Source organism: Camelus bactrianus, chromosome 13 (genome assembly GCF_048773025.1).
Source record: "Camelus bactrianus isolate YW-2024 breed Bactrian camel chromosome 13, ASM4877302v1, whole genome shotgun sequence".
Taxonomy (NCBI): domain Eukaryota; kingdom Metazoa; phylum Chordata; class Mammalia; order Artiodactyla; family Camelidae; genus Camelus; species Camelus bactrianus.
In genome coordinates, this window is record NC_133551.1 from 28,960,036 (window position 1) to 28,981,250 (window position 21,215).

Here is a 21,215-nt window from a genome sequence, read left to right on the forward strand (position 1 = left end):
AATCTTGCTTACCTAGGCATTCCCTAATCTCTCTGCACAGTCAGCTGTTTCATCTGAGGAACCAAAGTGGATCCCTTTCGGAAGCTGTGGCTCCCCTCCAGGCTTTTCTTCCTTGTGCTCCTTTTCTCACGTCAGCCTGCGTGAGCCCCATGTGGAATACGTGGTACCGCGTAGTAGTCAATAAACAGATAAAACCTTCTCAGGTCTCCTTGGTGATCGCCTCTCCATCAGTGGTTCTCACACTTTGTTCCCAGGTGGTGATTCACCACTGGCGGGCCCGCAGCTCACTGGTGGGCCTCAACTCTCTTCAGAAGTGTGCCATCAGATTTGGATCAAGGCATAAAATGTACTTTTGCTACCACAGAATAAGTAGGTCTGCTGGCCTGTGTGTGGGGGGTACAGTTTGCTTGGGTAGCAGGCAGTGTAACATCAAACTGGGGCCAACGAAAGCCAGGTGGCAGGTGTGGGAAGTTTGCCCCCAAGCGTATGAGACAGCTGAGTTGGGCCAGTGATGTGGTGCTGGAGGGTGACCCTGGAGAGTGACCCAGGGCAAAGTGACAGCTACAGATGTCCCTGGAAGCCTCAGGAAGCAGTATTTTTACTGCAGCAGGGTTTATCTTGTAAATATGGTTGAATAGTGCTGGGTTGAGTCTTTGAATTCTCTCAGTGATGCCACCCCAAATGGTAGCATCTGTGACTGAGGCCAAAGACCCCTGTTTCCTACCCCTGGGGTCCCTAGGGATGGCTGCGGGGAATGAGGCAGGACCTGGAAGGTACACGTCGGAGCTCTCCCCTCCCAGGACCTTCAGAGCTGTTTCAAATACTCATGTTGCACAAATCAACCTTCTGAGGAACCTTTTGAAAAAAGGAGTCCTCTGCTTATGTTTTAAAAAGTTGAAAAAGCACTACTCTAGAGCAGTGCTTCTCAAATTTTAGCACCAGAGTTACCTGGAGGGCTTCTTAAAACACATTGCTGCGTCCCCACCCCCACCCCCACCCCCAGCCCCGCCCCGAGGAGTCAGTGTGTCTGAGTTGAAAACTGTATCTCTAAGCAGTTCCCAGGTGATGCTGGCGCTGCCAGCGCAGGGGCCACACTTTGAGAACTGAACCACTGATTGTGGAGAAGAGCAGTGATAATATTAACCATCTATTGTGCGTCTGGTACTATGTTAGATACGAACAGTTCAGTCCCATTTGGAGCTAAAACCCTTATATTACTGTCCCCGTTTTACCGAGGTGAAAACCGAACGGAGGCATTGCAAGCCTCTGTGAAAACTGAGGCTTCGGTCACTCATTTGTCACTAATTTGCTGGTCATCAGAGAGCTGGAATTTGAACTGGCGTTATCCAGTCCTCTTCCCCATCTAGGCTGTCACTTGCCTTTCTTGCAGACCACTTGTCCCCAGCCTGTGGTCTGAGATAGGGCTTGGGGGAAGAATATTGCAAAGGGGCTTGCAGATCCAGTCTGTGTGGCCCGCAGACTGAATGTCTCACATGTTAACTGTCTGTTGTACAAATGCGTTTTTGTGATAAAGACACTGTGAAGTCATATTACGTGTCTCAGCTGGACACAGTTAATGTGGAGCGAGCGTTTTCTCACACCGTGGATGCTAAAACAGCAGCTACTGTCCCTGAGCACCTCGGAAGTTGTTTTGTTCTTTGCTTCTGCTGGCACGAAGTTGCCTTCATACTAGAAAAGGGGAGGAATTACTTCACTGAAGCGCGGTGTCTGGTTGCCTTTTCTGAGTCTGGGCCTTTAGGGAGAGAGGAGGGAGACATAATATTAACTGATTCTCATTTGAGAAGGTGCCTGGAGAGAGGAATGCGATTGTGTGGATTGATTCTACCGGGAACTCACGCAGTCTGCCTTCAGCTGCTGGCCCCAGTGGGGACAGGGTTTGTCCAGGCCCGGCCCCCATCACCTGCCGCCAACCCTGAACCTGCGCTCTCCGCTTCCTTCCTCTCTCTCCCTGCTGGCCAAGGCCAGCCCTCCCTCCTGGAGTCTGTCATGTCCTGTTGCCTGGATTCCATGTCCATCAGTTGTCTCCTCTCCCATTTGCGTTTTTGCTTCTCTGCTGTCTCATTCAAATGACACTTTTTTGTACACTCACTGTGGTATGTCCGACTTGGACTGTGCTAAACTTGCATCATTTACCTCTGGCCACTCATGGGTCCTTAGATGAGTTACTGCCATTCCCTAAGCATCTGTAAAAAGGGGACGTATCATCATAAAGTTATTGTGAAGATAAAGTCACAGCGCTTCACACAGGGCCTGCCTGACGTGTCTAAGTGCTCGGTGTGGTTAGAGTTCAGGAAGTTTACCTACGGAGGGAAGGAGAAATAAGCCATGATCACTGCAATTTCCTCCACCGTCTCCTGCCGTCAGTCCTTACAGGGGGCCCTCCTCTCACCCCTTTCACTGACTCACCTTCTAGATCAGTGCTTCCAACCTTTTTTCACTGTTACCCCATAAGGAGAAAAATGAACATAAGTTTCATTAAGTCAGTTGGTTTAGTTAAATATTAAGGAATACAGATTTTATTATGTAGGGTTGAGCTTTATAGAGGGCCACAGACCATTGTAATATTAAGAATTTTTTACTCCTCTCCCCACCAAGAACCAATTTCCACCCCTGGGAGGGGGCAGGACCCCTCCTGATGAAAGCGCATGCGTTAGACCCCGAACGGTCTTCTTTTTGTAAGACCCGCTAGCTTCCTCTGACCTGCCATCCTTGGTCTGGCCTCACATCTCCGACCAGCGGAACCCCGTCCTCTGCCTCTGCCCCTCTTCTGACACCTCTCTGTTTTCCTGGCCCACTCAGCCACACAACGGGGGCTGAGCATCTGAGACTTCCAGGACAGGGTCACCTCTCAGGAGAGGAGACGTACCTCATTCTCCTACAGCAGGACACAGACCGAAGAGTCGTGGACAGAAGGAACAGGGTCCAATGGGACCTGGAAAAGGGGCTGGGAGAGGTGAGTGTATGGTGGGGTGCGGAGGACGCAGTGGCAGGGCAGGGAGAGGTGGCCGGCAGGACTAACCCAGGGGTGACGAGAGAACCAGAGCTTCCAAGGTACCACTTTGAACACTGCTCTCCCTGTTTTGTTGTAATCTTAACATATGACCTTAAAAATCACAGGTACTGCTTTTGAGAAACTATGCTTCTGGGGCAGGGCAGTGGATACCCTGGGGGCACCTGCATATCAGCTCATTTTTCTGGTCACACAGGCTTGAAACCTTAGAATGATCTGATGCCTCTTTCTTATTCTCTAGTTGAGAAACCACAAGCAGGGCTTAACAGATTCCCTCCCCCTCTGGCACTGCCCAGTTTTACCTTACTCAGGCTTCAACAAATGCTTCCCTTTCCTCCCCATACTTCTCCCCCTACCCTGCCTCCTTCCTGCTTTCTTCCCTTCCTTCTCCTTTTCCTGCCCCCACCCTCCCTCCCTCTCATCCTTCCTTTTTTTTTTTTTTTTTTTTTTTTTTTTTGGTAGCTAATATTGAGCCAAGAACTGTGCTGCTGCTTCAAGTGCATTTGTTTTTCATTTAATACAACAATTCTATGAAATTATATAGTATTATTATCCCATTCTGCAGATAAGGAAAGTAGGGATCAAAGAGGAAGAGTAACTTGTCCAGATCACATAGTTAAGTGTCAGAATTAGGGGAAATCTGGGATGTCTATCTGACATCCACCCAAGTCCTGCTTTTCACAGAAACCACTGAAAGGATCCAAACTGGTCTCTCCTCCTGTCCCTCTCCACTCCAAGCCTTCCCAGAGCCTGCTGGGTTTAATCCTCCACAGCACAAATGTGATCATGCAACTCCCTTCCTAAAAATTCCTCAGTTCGTAAACCATTTGTACTGACATCCAAGTCCCCTACACCAGCATGGGCTCTGGTTTCTGTCACTTTGAAGACCCTAGGATCTGGTGGGAACAACATGGGATTTGGCTCCAGAAGACCTGAGTTCAGCCCTGGAGCCACCACTTTCTAGATGTGTGATCTTGAGCAGTCAGTTAATTTCTCTGGGCCTCATTTGTTTATTTTTTCAGTAAATGTTTATTGTGTGCCTTTGATATGCTGGTCACTGTGCGAGGGTTTTGAATATCATTAGTGAAGAAAACATACATGCTTTCTGCCTTCAAAGAGCTTCCAGATTGAACTCAGTTTCCTCATCTGTACAGAGATGATGGTGACACTTACTTCACTGGGCTGTTGTGGGGAGTTGACAGAGATGACAGGCAAGAACGTGCTTTGCTGCATGTAAGGCGCTGGTCATAAGTTCTATTTTCTTCTGCTTCTGTTCCAGGAAGGTTCCCTGCACATTTCTAGCTCCTTCTCTTTGCTTGTACTCCTCCCAGCCTTTAAACTTCCTTTGCGGTCTTGATGGCCCAGCTGAACAGGTATCTTATCCACTAAACCCTTCTAGAACCTCCCTACTTAATATGAAGCTTTATTCACTCATTGAAGAATTCAAAAATATTTATCAAACACTTTTTAGAACAGTGATTTCCACTGTGTAGTCCACAGACCCCGGGGAGCTCAAGAACCTTTCAGGGAGCCCACATGGTCAAATTTCTTTTTATAATATTGAGATGATATTTGACTTTTTTGTTAGATTGACATTTGGAATAATGCTGCAAAAGCAGTGGGTGGCTAAAACTTTTTGTACCTAATCATTCATCAAGGCAGTGGCACCAAACTTACCAGAATCCATATTTCTCACCACTATACATCACAGTAAAGAAACAAAACAAAATGCCATTTTCATTTCCAAATGTCCTTGAAGCAGTACAAATTATTGACTTTATTAGGTCTCAACCCTTGAATGTACATCATTTTAATGTTCTATGTGACACAGAAAGGATTAGAAAAGCCCCTCTGCTGAAAATATAGTGTGATGATTGTCTCAAGGAAAAACACTTGTGTGATATTAGAGTTGCAAGCTGAATTAACTGCTTGTTTCACCTAATGCCATTTTACTTGGAAGAATGTCTGACAAGCAAACTGTGACTGTTCAGACTTGGATATTTGGTGGTTTTCTCAAAAAAAAAAAAAAAAACAAAAACAAAGTCGGCCTGTCACTTCAGGAAGAGTGACTGGCAGTATTTGTTGCCAATGATAAAATTCTAGCTTTCAAGCAGAAATGAGGAATTTGGAAAACTGGTATCTGCCACCACGAACTTGACAGCTTCTCGAACATACTTTAAGAAAGTGTAAAGACTTTCCTGAGATTGGTGGTGGTGTTAATGAGTATTCTTTTTTGATATTGTGTGATGAAATGTGTCAAGATACGGAAAACCTACAGAACTCAGTGAACTAATATTCTTCAAAGACCAGTGTGTGATGTTACAGCCCAGCATAGTAAAAGGTCTATTCAAATCCAAGATGGACTAAGCAATTTTAATCAAAGAATATGAAAAGTTCATTGAAAGGGCTTCAGCTAACTTTTAAGAAATCATTACTTGTTAAGTTTTGGTGTAGTCAAGGAGAAACATCCACAGTTACCTACTTTCCATCTGTATCAGTGTGAGGCCAGACTTTGTTCATGTACCACCACCAGTACAACGTATCATGACAGACTGGGCGTAAAGGCAAAAATGAGAATCCAGCTGTCTTCTATTAGAGAGATTTGTAGAGACTTGACGTTAAAGAGATTCACAAAAAGGTAAAACAGTTCTACTCCTCTCACTAAATCTTTTATTTTGGAAAACACCATTGTTTTTCATAAAGTATTATTTTTGTTAGGATCTAATGGATTTATCATTGTTATGTTTTTAGTTCATTAATATTTTCAAATTTTCTGTTTTAATTTCCAATTGTATAGATAGATAGATAAAGATAAATAAACAAAAGCCCTTTGTGATCCTCAATTTTGAAGAGTGTAGAGGGATCCTGAGATCAAAAAGTTTTGAGAACTGCTGTATTAGAACAGTTCTAGTCACTGGCATACATCAGTGAGCACTCAAATTCCTCCCTCCTCCAATGAAGTTTATCTACAAATACCACTGTGGTTCTGGACTCTCTGGCATGACCTACCTAGGTACCAAGTCAGTTCAAATAGGCGTGGAATGATTACAGACTAGAGTACAGTGCTTTGTCATCCCTACCAAGCCAGGGACGCATAGCAACATGGGTACATTAGAGATGCAAAGAAGGGCAGTTCACCCACGAGACTAATAAATATGTCTGCCATGCCTATCACGCCTTCTAAAAAGTCCAGAATCTGCTGAAGGAAGCAGCCCAGACTATTAGCTAAAAAGGGGTGGCCGTGTTCCTAACTAGTGTGACTTCTCCCCCGACCCTGCTCCCTTAGCCTCAGATGACTGGGTCAGGAAGAGCCCCTGACCCTATGGCAGCCATCGTCTGACAAGGAGCCTGGTCTGCTGTGAAAACCTAAGCCCAGTTTAAAGGTACCATGTGCGCAATTGGATTCCTTATACAAATTAAAAAAAAATTTATGAATGAAAGACACCCAGGACTGGGAGAGCTGGCAGTTGGCACTCTAATCTGTGGCCGGGAAGACAATCACAGAAGCCACGTTGCTAACTCTGAGTCAGCAGAAGCTACGAGGAAGCAGAAGCAGGAAAAACAAGGCTGAGTCAGCAGTGTACAGGGCCCCGTATTCCTGCTGTTAACAGGAGGCCACAGAATCCAGTCCCCAACGCTGCCTTGGCTCCTCTCCATTCTTGAACTGCTTTGTTTGGTCTCAAGGAGGCCTGTCACCATGGCCCTTCCTTACAATAAACCTCTGATACGTCAGGTCACCTGAGGGAGACTGTTCCTTTCCACAAAAGAGCTTCATATATAGGAAGGTGATGGGAAGTCGGTTGGGGTGGGGTAGAGGAGACGCCTTGGAGGAGACGGGGTTAGCAGGGCCTCATAGGACTTGAGTGGACAGGGGGCGTTCCAGACCTGGGCCTCAGCATGGCTGAGAGGCATGTGTGAGGAAAAAAGGGTGGGAGGGGAGGTCACCAAAGTAAGGAGAGGGTTGGTTGGCTCAGGTGGCCTCGCGCACAGGGCACCGGGAAGCAGACAGAGGAGGGCAGACTGAGGCAGGAGGTGAAAGGGACCTCATGTAGGTCCTTGAACAGGACTGAAAATGGAATTTGGGGAAAATTAGACTGGCCTGGTGAGCAGCAAGGATGTGAGGAGAGAGCATTTGAGCCAGGGATGCTGGTTTCAAGGCCGTTGTGGTGACCCTGTAGTGCCAGTGGACATGCTGGTTGCCTCAGTCCTGCTTACACTAGACCATGAAGAGCCTGGCCTTTTCAGTCCCCCGAGAGAGGTCTTGGTTCCGAGGAAATGGTTTTCTTGTTAAATACCAGGTGTCCACGTTATGAACATCCCAGGGGCAGTGCCCACGTTGACTGGAGCTGGACTGGCCCTTCTTTTTTCCATCTCCCACCCGTTTTCTAGGTAAGAACTTCTTCAGGAAGAGTATGAGATGTTTAATGGGGAATCATTTGAATAAAATCAGTTGGGAATTTTGCAAAAGTCAGGACTACCCCAGCAAGGGGCCCTGTTCCCGAAGCCACGTCCTTCTGCTTGGGCTTCTGGAGATTTCACGTGTGGAGTGTTAACGTTTTATTTTTGTGTTATTCATACTTCAGTTGTCGTTTTTTTCACAGTCAATTTAATTTATGTTTTTCTGCTGCCTGACTCAACTGTGCTTGTGGATATAGGTGCTCAGCGAGCAGCAGGGCTGCCTTCCTCCCCATGCTCTTGTCTTGTCCGTGGTGGCATTAGGAGAGCATTTCATCCTTCCAATGAGGAAGAAAGGGTAGGGGGCCCTTGCCTTTAAACGACCTGTATCTTAATGGCCGGGCGAGTTGGAGACGAGTAGAAAAAGAATTGTAGCAATTATTGTGGTGAGCATGACTTCTTGTATTTTGCCAGTTAACCTTTAACTCGTACAAGTGTGATATTCCAAGTTAGAATGAGCCAGGTATTGAAATGGGATGAGCTGAAGTACAAAGCTGACTAATCCGTTTCATTAACCTTAGCAAAATGTTAGCCACTAAGCCACTGACTTCACCTTTCTGCACCCCATCTCTAAAATGTTGGTAATTATAATACCTCCTTCTTAGTGTGGGCGTATGAGTTATACGAACTAGAGTAGAACTCAACGGGTAAACACGTACTTACTGACCATCTGCTAAATGTTACATACTCTGTGCGTGGGATTATAGTAAAAACCAAGCTTGAATTGGGCTCACAGGAAAGTGCTTACAACTATGCCTAGTATGTAGTAAAATATTCAGTAAATGGTACCCAGTATGATTATTACTTGAGGGAAGTGCACCCAAGTTTAGAAATTTTTGAACAAGCCAGAGTTAGCCAAGGGAAGGGTGTAGAAATCCAGGCCTCAAGCAGAAAGTATCCTGAGTGTGCCAGCCTCAGCAGGGAAGGGTTGTCCCTGCAAAGCAAAGACTGGGTTGTCTGAACGTACAGTTCAGAAAGAATCATGTATTATGCTTGTCATAGACATACACACAGAACCTTCATTATCACGTGGCCTTCAGGCACCGAGAACAATGTATATGTTTAAGCTAGCGAATAAAAAAACGCGTGTTTTTTTTATCAGCAGGGCATTCATTTTCATGGTAGGCACCCAGAAGGCATGTTTTTCAAAACTGGTCACATGCTAAATTGTGAACATGCACTTTGTAAAAATTCTGGAATATTGATCATAGGAAAAGGCTATGGAGATAAAGTGGAGAGAAGAGCCAATTGTGAGTAGTTTTATTAAATTCTGAGTTTTCACTGGACACTTGAGAACTGTTTCTATGAGTCCTCACATTCTAGTGCCAGTTTCCCTGACGTGCGTATTTTTGCATAGTTGGGTCAGTGTGTACATCTTTGTTGGTCTGCTTTTGCATTTGCATCAACCTTGGTTGATGTTGCCCTCTCTTCCTGTGTCCTTACAATGCACTTCTTTCCCCTTGTGGTGACAATAAAATGATCTCCTATACTGACAAGTAGCCATTGGTTTAACTTTGCATCCAAATACTAGACTTTTGGGTGGTTCCCAGCGTTTCACAGCGAGGAGCATATTTGCTATAAACATGCTGTACAGGCTGCTTAGTCAGCAACCTACCATGCAGCTTCTGGAATGGCACTCTCAGCCAAGGGCTTGGAAGTGATGTCAGCTCATTAAACTAAGAGTCTTAAGAACTGGCACTCAGGAGTTCCTGAGACAGCATCTTAGTATTGTGCTTAGTTTTCTTTATATAATTAATAGCTACGTAGGGAGAAGCTATCATGCGCCAGGGAGTACCAGGCTCTGGTGAGCAAGGTGGAAAAGGTCTTCCAGCTGATGGGGCATGCAGTGGCCAGTAGATGAAGGGTGACTGCAGTGGAAGCAGTCATCATCATGGTGACATTGCTATCCCATAAGCAGGGACTTCCAGGTGAAAAGTGGATATTTGGTCTGGGTGGATCTAGATACAGTATAACTACTTTAGATTAACTGCAGATGGTGGAATGAGAGGTCATCAAAATTGTAGAATGTTAAAAAGCTATATAATTTTTGTTATTCTGGAATTAGGCTAACAAAGTGATGGCTAGGTTTGAAGCTGCATGGTAGAGTGAAAAGCATAAGGCCTGGTGAATTCAGATAGTCCCAGGTTTGACTCTTAACTCTGCCACTTGTAGACTTGTGGCTTTGGCAGTTAAACTTTCTGAACCTCAAGTGTCCTTATCTCTAAAATGGGTATAGTATTTTCTATCTTTTGGGGTTGTTTGTATTCCCAGTGCCTAGTGCAGTGCCTAGCCCTGGGTGGAGGGTCAGCAGTTGATTGTTGGCAGAAAAAAAGAAAGGATGGCTGGCTGGATAGATGAATGGATGCATGCATGGAATGATCATTCTGGATTGAGTAAGAAGGCTCTGTGCTAAATAATATAAGTACTTCTATGGCAAGTCATATTTGCCCTATTAGCCTAGATTTGCCAAACAAATTTTCTCACTTCTAAGTTAGTGGGGACCAAATTAAGAAGCCATAAACCTCTCTTTTGTCATCTCATGTATATCAAGGCTGTAAGTGACAGAAAAGAAAACATGACTAATTGTGACCCTAACAAATAGGGAGTTATTTTTTACCTATTCAGAAAGTCTGGAGGAGATGGTTGATTCTGCCAGTTGCCGCTAAAGATCTATGCTTTTTTCATTCCTTGGCTCCACCTCCTTTGCTCTGTTGAGTTTTTAAAAGTTAGACTTGCTTTCTCATGGCCACCAAATGGTGGTCACTTCACCACTGGTTTCAAAGTTGAGAACCAAGGAGGCACCTATCACATGGCTCCTGTCTCCGGTGAGGAGGCAAAATCCTTTCCCAGCATCTTCACGAAATTTCCCCTCGGACCTCACTGTGTTGACAGGGCACACGGCCACCCTTAGGCCAGGGCTCTCGCCTTTCCTGAGCTAACAGCATCTCCCCAGAACACACTGGGGTTTCATTAGCAGGGAAATGTTGAGGGGAGTCACATTTTCACACAAGTAAACGGATTTTTTTTTTTAAAGTAAAGTTCAAGTTTAGTGGATACGATTTACTTGTAAGACTTCATTATCTGCATTAGGGAATTCAGGATTTGCAAGCCCCCAGTTGGGATGTTAAGATTCTGTTGGTTTTCAAGCTGGGTAGAAATGTTTTTGTGACTGTATGTCTCTTTGTTGTGTGTGTGAGGGTTTTTCCCCCTTCTTTTTCCTTCTTTTGAGTGGTAGAAGAAAAGAGGAGTAAAAGAGTTAAAACAGGCAAATATTTTCTGGAGTTAATGCTAGGCCTCTGAAATGCTGCAATCCTGACTTTTGCCAGAAGCCCTATGCTGAAACTGGCCAAAAGACTGTTCACAAAATAATTCCTGACCAAGCTAGTAAAGAGAAGAAATGTAAAACAGTGTGGCAAGGGGGGGATTCTAAAAGGATGCTTGGCAGTGAAGCTTTGCAGAAAAGTGCAGGAATTTGGGGCTTGTTCAAAATGTCACTTGTGTGTGGTTGACGTTGGCTCTGCCCAGGTTCACTGCTCAGAAAGCAGCGAAAGAAAGGAAATTGCTCGTCCAGTCTGAGAAGGCTGCAAAGACTACAGTGGAATGAAGTCCAGAGTTAAATTGCACACACAGACACACACCACACATATTCTAGGAATCCAGATTTGTGGTTTAAAAAATACATATCAAACTGTTTTTGTGGAAGCTTTTGACTTGGATGACAAAATGCTTAATAATAATATCAACCATTGTCCTCTTTGGGGGAAGCCACCCAACAACTTACATTATTAAACAAATATTCCCAAATAAATAGGATTTCATGTCACGAACATCAAAACTTTTTAAGCTTTAAAGAAATACATGTGTAAATAAATGTCACTGAGGCTTGCAGATAATTTTTTTGCATGTCATTTATTGAGGAGATAAAAGGGCAAAAGTGATCCTGATCAATGTTTTCTATTTGTGTTATCTCTCATGTTAGAATTTGACCATATCTTTGAACTGGGCTATTTCTCAAGTGACTGGAGATGAGTAATACCCTGTTTTTATACAGGAATTTCCAAGTCTCACATATAAAAGCTCCAGAAAGATGATGCTTTAAGGAAAGGAGAAAAGACATAGTAGACAATGCCAACTGACTCAACTGTCCAAGGCTGAGGTTTGCTAGGAGGCCAAGTGAAGGAGAGAAAGGTGGAATTCAGGGAGAGATACTGGTCTCTGCAGGCTGCATTCCCTGCCACGCCGGGGAAATGCCAGAGGGCTGGGAGAATGGCTGTCCCCTTGGAGCTGACACTGACCACTTGGTACCTCATCATAAATGGGGCTCATTCATGAAGGAAACACTGCTCTTCTGGAAAGCACCCATATTGAAGAAGCAACCAGAAAACCCAAATGTATAGGAGATGCCTGACAAGAGGGATCTGTGCTTCCCTCTTCCTTCTGTCTCTCCCAAAGAATTTTCTTAACATTCTGCTGTATTTTCTGTGGCCCCTGGGCCCAAGCTGCCTGGAAGCATACAACAAAGTAGTGCAGCAAACCAGTTGGCCTTGACATCTGAGCCCACCGTCTTCAGAATTAACTGAAAGAAATTGCCACCACCGTAAATAAGGTAGACAGCCTCTTTATTAGTTGAAGTCTCCGAGCATTTTTTGAAGGTAATAAAGCTTTAAGGCTTTAGTAAGAGGCAAAAGACTGTAAAACACGTCAGATGCTTAAGAACGCAGGGTATAGCCATGAGTTTGAATACACGGAACTCAGGCTCACCATGGGCAGTCAAGGGGACGGGGCCCCCAGCCCACTTCCAGGGGAGGGGGGTTCAGAAAGAGCAGACGCATCAGAATCCAAAGTGTGTGGGGGTGTCGTTTAAAAACCATGTCTTCTGATTCACTTGGAGAAAGGGGAAATATTTATTTTCATAATACAAACATCCGAAAATCAAGTTCAACAAAATATTTCTGGCTGGTTAACAGTATGCATTCATTCAGTAACAACAACAACAAAAAAAGATTTTATTGAATGCCTAGTCTGTGTCAGGCATTGCCTCAGGCGCTGGGGTGGGGAGGGGGACAGCAGAGAACGAACAACGTCCTTTCCTCGTGGAGTTTACATTCCAGTGAAGGAAAGGGCTCATAATTCAGGAGAATAGAAAATAGAGTGTTAAGTACTATGAAGAAAAGCAGAGCAGGGTCAGGGAAGAGAGTGGGGCCTCTCTGAGGAGATGACACTTGTCAGAGCCCCGGAGGAAGTCAGGCCGCCCAGCATGGAGGCCCGCGGTGTCCCTGAGAAGAGGCCTAGCGGCCAGGAAGGGTCAGCGTCCCGGCCGAGGCGAGAGTTGCCGGGTGTATTTGAGGGGAAGGGGAGGTAGGCGTGGCCGGTGGCGCGAGCGGGGTCGGCCTGACGGGGGGCCTCAGTGGGTGCGCTAGGCCTGCTGGGAAGCCATGGGTGGACACGCCCCCTGCTGGGAGGGGAGCAGGCGTGAAGCCCCGAGATCAGTGTGGAGGCTGCTAAAGGCCTCCAGGTGGGGGAAGCCGCCAGTTCGGACAGGGAGACAGGGGGCATGCTGAGATGTGATTGGATCTGCGAGATGTTTTGAAGGTAGGGCGGACGGGATTTGCTGACTGATGGATTGACTGGATGTAGAGTAGGTGAGAATGGAGCCAGAGATGACTGAGGACTCTGGCTTGAACAAGGGCATGAATGGTGGTGTCCCACTTTCAGTGCTGGGAGCCCCAAAGGAGGAGCAGTGTGGGGAGATTTTTAATTTGGTTGTCGCCGTTGTTAAGTTTGAGATGCCTAATAAGGCATCATTGGAGAGACGTTCAGAATGGAGATGTAGATGTGAAAGTTATCAGATATAGGGAAGAGGAGAGAATCCAGCCAAGGGGATGAGAATGCATATCACAGTTTCCCAAAACACAAGGAAGAGCACATCAGAATGGGATTGGGGGAAGGATGTGGAAGCTTTTTATGGTTATCAAAAATAAGTATGAGTTTTAAAAGGTTAAGAAAGACTGTCTTACATCGTCAGTATCCACAGCCATTCCTAGAAGTAGGGGAGACATACTCATTGGAACAAAAGCTAGCTTTGCCAATAGAAGATAAGTAGGAACCTGATTTCTGAATTAGCTGTTCCATTACTTTTCTGCTAGGCCATTGTAAACATCTTAGATATAGATAATTAGATAGAAGTGTGTACATCCTAGGACGTGTTAAGTAAAGAACTCATTTTTTTTTTTACACATAGCAATTTTTTTGTTTAATTTTTAATTTTTTTAACACTTTTTATTGAGTTATAGTCATTTTACAATGTTGTGTCAAATTCCAGTGTAGAGCACAATTTTTCAGTTATACATGAACATATGTATATTCATTGTCACATTATTTTTTTTCACTGTGAGCTACCACAAAGTCTTGTATATATTTCCCTGTGCTATACAGTATAATCTTGTTTATCTATTCTACATATGCCTGTCAGTATCTACAAGTTTTGAAATCCCAGTCTGTCCCTTCCCACCCCTCACCCCCTCAACAAGTTTGTAGTCTATGTCTCTATGTTCTTTTTTTTTTTTTTTAGATTCCACATATGAGAGATCTCATATGGTATTTCTCTTTCTCTTTCTGGCTTACTTCACTTAGAATGACATTCTCCAGGGATATCCATGTTGCTGCAAATGGTGTTATGTTGTTATTTTTTATGGCTTTATAGTATTCCATTATATAAATATACCACATCTTTGTCCATCATCTGTTGACGGACATTTAGGCTGTTTCCATGTCTTGGCTATTGTAAATAGTGCTGCTATGAAAGGAACTCATTCTTGTGGGAAGGAAAACAAATACATGGAAGTGTAAAGTATGATCAATGCAGTTAAAGGACTTTGTAATCCAGTTGTCCCTGTATGTCAACAAATGAGAAACACGAGAGCCCAGGGACAAGGCTGGGCATGAAAATGGCTAGCTCCACAGTTAGAACCCTGGTGACTGTCTTGGGCTGCTTTCAGAATCCTCCCAGCAGAATGGTGAATGACAGATTTTTTTTTTCCCCTTGTCTCAGTGGTGGTGGTTTTTTCTGGTTCCCAAGGGGGTTCAGCAGATTATGTCATCCAAAATGTATGTAAAATGGGAAAGTCCATGAGAATGTCTGGAGGCGGGGTGCAAACTAATGTTAGAACAGAATCAGCAAAGGTGGCTTTACCCAGGAAGCAAGTGGTAGGTGTAGGAACACGTAGCTTGTACTGGATGTACCAATTTTCTTAGGAGCTGTCTTCCTCCTGTTGAACTGTGGTTTTGAGTGGATTATGTTGAACATAGTTGAATTTGTTTGTTTGTTTGTATAAGCTGCTGATCTCTTGATGATACAAGAAAAGGATATCATAAGTTCTTAGAATCTCTTTATCTTATCTGGTCCTTCCTTGGTTTTCAATGACAAAAAGATTCTCAGTGCCCTGCCATGTTTTGGTGGCTATAGTGAAAGACTAAACTGTCCAGCAGAGTCCAGGCCCCGAAGTAGGGCGGGGTAATTCATAGCACACCCTTTCCACGTGCCTGTGAACATGTGAGACTCAGAGGGGGCCACTCACAGCCTCACTTGAGAACCACTTCTCATTTACTTCTGCTGCTGAGTCCGAGGCCTGGAGAAGTGTGCTCATCCACAGCAAAGGTCTGGCAGAGTGAAAACAAAACCTCTGTCTTGTTTTTCTGACCCAGGCTCAGGGCAGCGCCCTTTACTACATCCTGCCGTTACTATGCTGCCTGACTCTGTGCAGCGGACGTAACGGGAATATTTCTGTGATGAGTCTGTCTCAGTGTCTGATGGAAAGTGTGTCATCAAAAGGGGTGATACAAGTAGAGAGCTAAGCCTCCTGGACAAAATTATCATTTCCAACATACAGCAGAATCCTAGTTATCCAGAAAGCACCCATAAAACTGGAATTTTTAGAGGGAAACACAGTTCTAATATATATTATAACTGGTGTTCAATGCTGCTAAATTTTACTTTTTTTACTTTTTTTTTTTAATTTTCTGAGGCTAATAAAAGTTCAACCCTACTGAATAGGTTTTTTTCCCTGAATAGCTCTCTTTGAGCACAATTGGATTTTGAAAATATTTTTTTCCTTGAAAACTCATCAGCAGTGTGTTGGAGATCATTGTCTGTTGCCAGAGAAAGAGTCTAAGGTCGTATCTTCATCCATCCTGTTTCAGGAGGGCTCACAAAGCACATTGAGCTAAGCTTTGTGGGGGCAGGGGCGGGGGCTGGAGTGCCTTTGAATCAGGATTTAATGGTGGGCCCTTGTCTCTTATCAGTTTGAAGTCTTTCTGCATCTTCTGCTGACTGAAGGCCGCAGGGGCCATTTTACCATTAATTTGTTGCAAAGAAAGGCACACTTCTGTTCCCTTTTATCAGACAAGAACTGTGGGGCGGCTGCCAGAGTCAACAACACTGCAGCAAAAGCTCAAGTATGGTCACCATGTCATCCACAGTCCCTGGAAATTTTCTCTTCTGGAGTTCTTCACAGCTCAGTCTCTCACTGTCAGTCATCTTGTAAAGATTGATCCGCCACCCTCTGCCTGTCAGATACTGCCGTCAGGGAACATCCTGTTGGGCCTGCCATTATTGGGAACTGTGTTGTGTTGTTTTTCTTTGTCTTCTAAACTTTCTTAACTGTCTGTTGACCAGTAAGAATATAAGCTGTTGCAATGGGTAAGGTCCCAAGTTAACAAAGGTATATGAAACTATGTTTACTGCTCAGCGTGGGTCAGTAGATTCATTTATTTAAGGAAGATTTTCAGTATTAGATTTGAAAGATACCTGGCTATTTCTCAGTTAATAACAAGCACAGAAATTAAATTCAGACCTGTCTTTGGCTAATTACTATTTTCTGTAAGTGTTAAGTGAGTGATTCTTCCCCTGCTGCACCACAGCTAGTGATCACTAGGCCCTGAGCTGGTCCCTGTGCATTGCAAATATAATTCAGCATGAATTGTTGCAAATGATACAGGCCCCAGACAAGCCCCCAAGATATTCCAGAGGGTCTTGTAGCTCAGATGGTCTAGGTTTGCTTTTAGGTGGGTGGGAGTTAGGTCACATTTAACTTTGCGCCAGTTCTAATATAAAAACCTAGGGCATGAACCCTGGGGTCCTCTTCACGCACCTTGCAAATTCTGGGTGGGTGACAAGCATCTTGGTTTGTGTGGCACCAAGGGGATTCCTGGAATGTGAGACTTTCAGGGCTAAAACTGGAAAGTCCCAGCCATACCAAGATGAGCTGGTTTCTCTAGTCAGAAGTGGAGTCACTTAACAGAAAGGAACATTGATAAATAGCAGCTTCTAAAACCAGCAACTTATCTGTAAAATGAAGACGATTCTGTCTTCCTCCTGGGGTTGTGATAAGGCCTGCCCACTATTGCTGTCTGTGGGGTTGGGTAGCTGGCTCTGGGTTTTTCCTTGGAATGGGGACCAGCATCATCTCTGAGGGGCAATCTCCTTGCTCTCCAGAGGCCTGTAACCGCAAAGGGCCTCCTTGGCTGTTCCCTCTGGATGAGTCAGTGCCAGCTGGTTCTGATGTGAGGATGCTCGAGATCTGGGGTTGTTTCCATTGAGCTCATGTGCCTCACGGTGGTTACCCTCTTTGGGTTTTGTCTGCTACTGCCTCTTAGGTAATAAGGCCTCTCACTGATCTGAAACTCTTTACTCTTAAAATTAATGCACGAAGCCATTTGCAGCCCCTAGTATGTATAGGTGCCCCCTTCCTCTCAGGCATTTGTATAGGCTGTTCCGTCTGCCTTGCTCATGCCTCCCTCCTTTCATCTTCTGGCTAGCCCTGGTCGTTCGTCACTCTTCAGCTTTGATGCCGCTTCCCCTTGGAAGCCTTCCGTGATCACCCCCACGCTGGTCTAGGTGCTCCTCCTCAGTGCTCTCAGAGCTCCTTGTACTTACACGGTAGATGAGGTGCCTCTGGCGCTGTAATTACCTGATCAGTGGTCCGCAGGACTCACTGTAGGCTCCTTGCAGAGATGGACTGTATTTTGTTCTCTGTTGCACCCCCGGAACCTTCCACATTGCCAAGCACACAGTAGGTATGGAGAGGCTTATAAGGAACGGGATAGTGGAAGAGCCACCAAGGAGGAGACCACCCTTATCTACAATTGGCTTTGGCCTTGCGGTAGCCCTGCCTGTCTTTCCAGTCCTCCTTGGGAGACATAAGCCACTCTAGATCTGTCTCAGAAGAGCTATATCCTCTTTATCCAGGGACCACCGTCTAGTTTAGTTAGATCTTCATTTGCCCTGTAAGGTACTGAGCACATTAGGAAAATACACAAGTAGTAAGCAACCCAACTGCCAAGGGCTAGGTAAGTATCAGTGGGGAGACATAGGACCCAAGAACATAATGTAGGGTGAGGACCTTCAGTTTTATGTTTAGTTGGATGTACATGGAATAAGAATATTTCTGCTCTCACAAGTTTTAATACAATGTGAAATCTTCTCGAAGATCTGGTGACTTACAGGCTATACTGTATTAAATTGTGAATTTTGGATGTTTCATTTCATAATTTGATCCAGATTATTTTTCTTTCTCCCTAGTGGACATTAATCGTTTCCTGTGAATTTTCCTGGTATTAGGAAACAGATGTTCCATATTTTTATCTGAGTTTTTTCCAACTGCTGAACCAGGATTTTTTTGCATGTGTGTGTGTGTGTGTACACAGTGAATTTTTGAGGAATGAGTTATATCAGAATTTGCCAGTAAAAGCATAACAGATATAACTACAGAATTATACAGATTTGTCCAAGTCTGGAAACACTTTTGGACAGTCTGTTTAACGTAGTTTAGTATTGTTTAGCTAATGCAGACCTCTGGCCTAAGAATGCATTAGAACTGTCCCGTGATAGTGTGCTTGCCGAAGGAAGGACTGGTGTAGCAGAAAGCACACAGTTCACGCAGCCTGTGCTTCAATGCTCTGATTTTTAACCAAACTAAAATAGTTTTTGCCGTTGTTCCGGGCAGAGTGCTAGGCTCTTTGAGAAACACAAACACAAATAATATATGGACCCTTGATACCTTCTCCTCCAATAGAAGAGTTGAACCACATTCTGAAGTACCTATAATGGCAAGTACGAAGTGGTGAAGGTTGTACACTTTCAAGGAAAGGAGGGATTTCCTTGAGCCTACGAGTGAGGGAATACGTAGGGGAAGAAGTGGTACTCAAGTTAGGGTTAAAAAAGAATAATTCTAATAAAGCAACACAGTTTAGGTCTAAGGTATTTAAATTATTTTAACTACGTGAAAACTGCGTAAGGACTGCCCATTATGTAAGCCATCATTTTGGTGGACTTGCTCTCTAGTGACTTCAGCACAGTGGACCCAATGCTCCAGTGCTCTGTATAAAGCCTTTTTAATCGGAAACGTTGTGGAATTGGTGCTTCATATAATAATTCACTTTGCACAAAATACATCTCTTCATTCATCTCGCAAGCTTCCTTTCACAAGGAATCCTTGGGTTCAGAGAACGGAGGACTGAGGCCAGTGTTGGCCAACTCCAGGACGTGGCGACCCTCTGTAAGTCAGCTGCCTGTGTGGGTCTCACTTTTCTCCACCGTAAGGTGGGAATTGTCACCCTCCTCAGCCACTCACGTGGCTTCTGGGAAAATCATAGTTGGTGTAAATGAACACTGAAGAACAGTCAAAAGCCAAACATTTTGCCACAAAGCAATGCCATAGCTCATGAAGTTTATACAAAATCTGGCTGTTGCTTATTATTTATTAAAATGCAGTATAAATGAAAAGATGTCTGTCTTAAAATTGCAAAATATCAGAAATATATTTGTAGCAAATACATGTATTAACTCTTGATTATCATGTACCGTGAAGAACTCATTCAAATTCAAAAGAAAAATATCAAGATCCTACAACATGAATAAAGAATATGAACTTGTTTTTCATGGTAGCAAACCATTAATAAATAGGAAAAAATGTTCATCCTCACTAATTATCTTAGAAACACAAATTAAAAAGCAGCATTAGGAATACCATTTTAAGTATAAAATGTCAAGCTCTCAGAAACTCAATTATTTTGTTGGTGGTATTATCGTATGTTAATAAAACACCCCTTTAAAAGCAAAAACTACTGATTCTACTGTTAGGTATTTAGGGAAACTAGAAAAATAAATTAAAAGACTGAAAAAAAGCTAAAGCGTGAAGATATCCAGTGTAATCTTATTTATAGTAATAAAAACTGGCAATAATTTAAATATCCAGCATTAGGGAAGTGATTTAGTAAACTGACTTTTCAACATGAAGGATTGTTCTCAGGTCCCTCAAACAGTCATTATGAATATGCATAGAAGCACACAAAAAGATATTTGAAATTTAAAGTAAAATGGAAAAAGTAGCAGTCGTATGTGGGTTTTCTCCTGATGGCTGTGTCCTAGCGTCCTCCCTTTTTCTTAACCTTAGAGCAGCAATATGCAGAAGGCTTTTTAGTCCTACTTTACACCCAGAAAATTGAGGCTCAGGGGTAAATTGTCCCAGGACTTGCAGCTCATTAGCTGAGGAGCCAACATTCAAACCTAGATCTGCCCAACTCTAAAGCCTTCACCACCAGTTGCGTATACACCGTGGCTGTAGCCATGTAACACACATGTCTTTTGAGGGTCACAGAAATGAATAGTGGCCCCAGGATGGTGGGACTGTGGGTCGTTCCGAAGAAGTTTGCTGTCCTTACAAAACTGCCATTCCAGGAAAACAAACAAACAAACAAATAAACTGCCATTGCCCATTCGAAAGAAAAATGGGGGAAAATTATATGGGGAGTGTAACACTTCACCCTTTCGTTGTTTACTCTGACTTTTTATACATTCTGTTAAAGTTTGGCAAACTAGGAAAATACATGGGTATTTTTTAAAATTCCTCAAGGGCTTTGGCGTTACGGTGCTACTTTCTCCTCAACTGACCCACAATTAGTTGAGGACATACACCACCAGCTCCTCAATTAAAAACAAATTTGTAGTCACTAGAAACTCTCCACAGATTAAGAACAGTGACAAGGTGGAAAAGTCCCTCCCAGTGAACAGCCCAGACCAGCTCTTCCGGCCAGGAGATAGTCTCAAGGTGGGGAAATGGGGTGGCACCGTCGGTTAAAGTAGGCCAGCTCACCTGCTCCAGGTGTGCCCTTCCCTGGGACAGAAACCTTGCACAGTAAGGGCAAATGTGACCATTTTGGCTCCTACTGTCTTTTACCTTTAGGGCTCAAGACTTGATTTCATGATGCTTTAACCCACACGGCAGTACTTTGTAAAGTCAGCCCTGCCAGCATCTCCTAACACATCACTTTCTGTGATGAGTTCAAGGCACAGGGCATGTTTCTTTCAGCTTTGCCTCACCTTTATGGAGCATGTACCTTTCATGCCCACAGTAGGGTCCTTTATGTGTCTCAAAGGCCCTTTGATAGCTTTTTTGCCATTTGTGTTATGTTGTTTTCTAGAGAATTAAAATGAGACTAGAAACAAATATGTTCAGACAGATCAGAATCTAATCACCATTCAAAGCTAAAAATTTCTAAGAGCTATAATTTTCTTTTATAATTGTAAGAAACTTCATAGTAATGAAAGGAGTCTAGCAGGTTATCATGTTCATTCTAGACAAGTCCTGCCCAGTAGTGCTTTTTGTGGTGATGGAAACATTGCACACCTGTGCTGTTCAGTACAGTCGCTGCTTCTGCGTCTACCTGACCA

At 44.0% G+C, this 21,215-nt stretch overlaps 1 protein-coding gene across 6 annotated transcripts in view; it reads left to right on the forward strand.

Moving 5' to 3' along the window:
* GNG12 (G protein subunit gamma 12) overlaps positions 1-21,215 on the forward strand; it is a 119,642-nt gene that overhangs the window by 21,563 nt on the left and 76,864 nt on the right. The gene's annotated exons all lie outside the window — the stretch shown is intronic.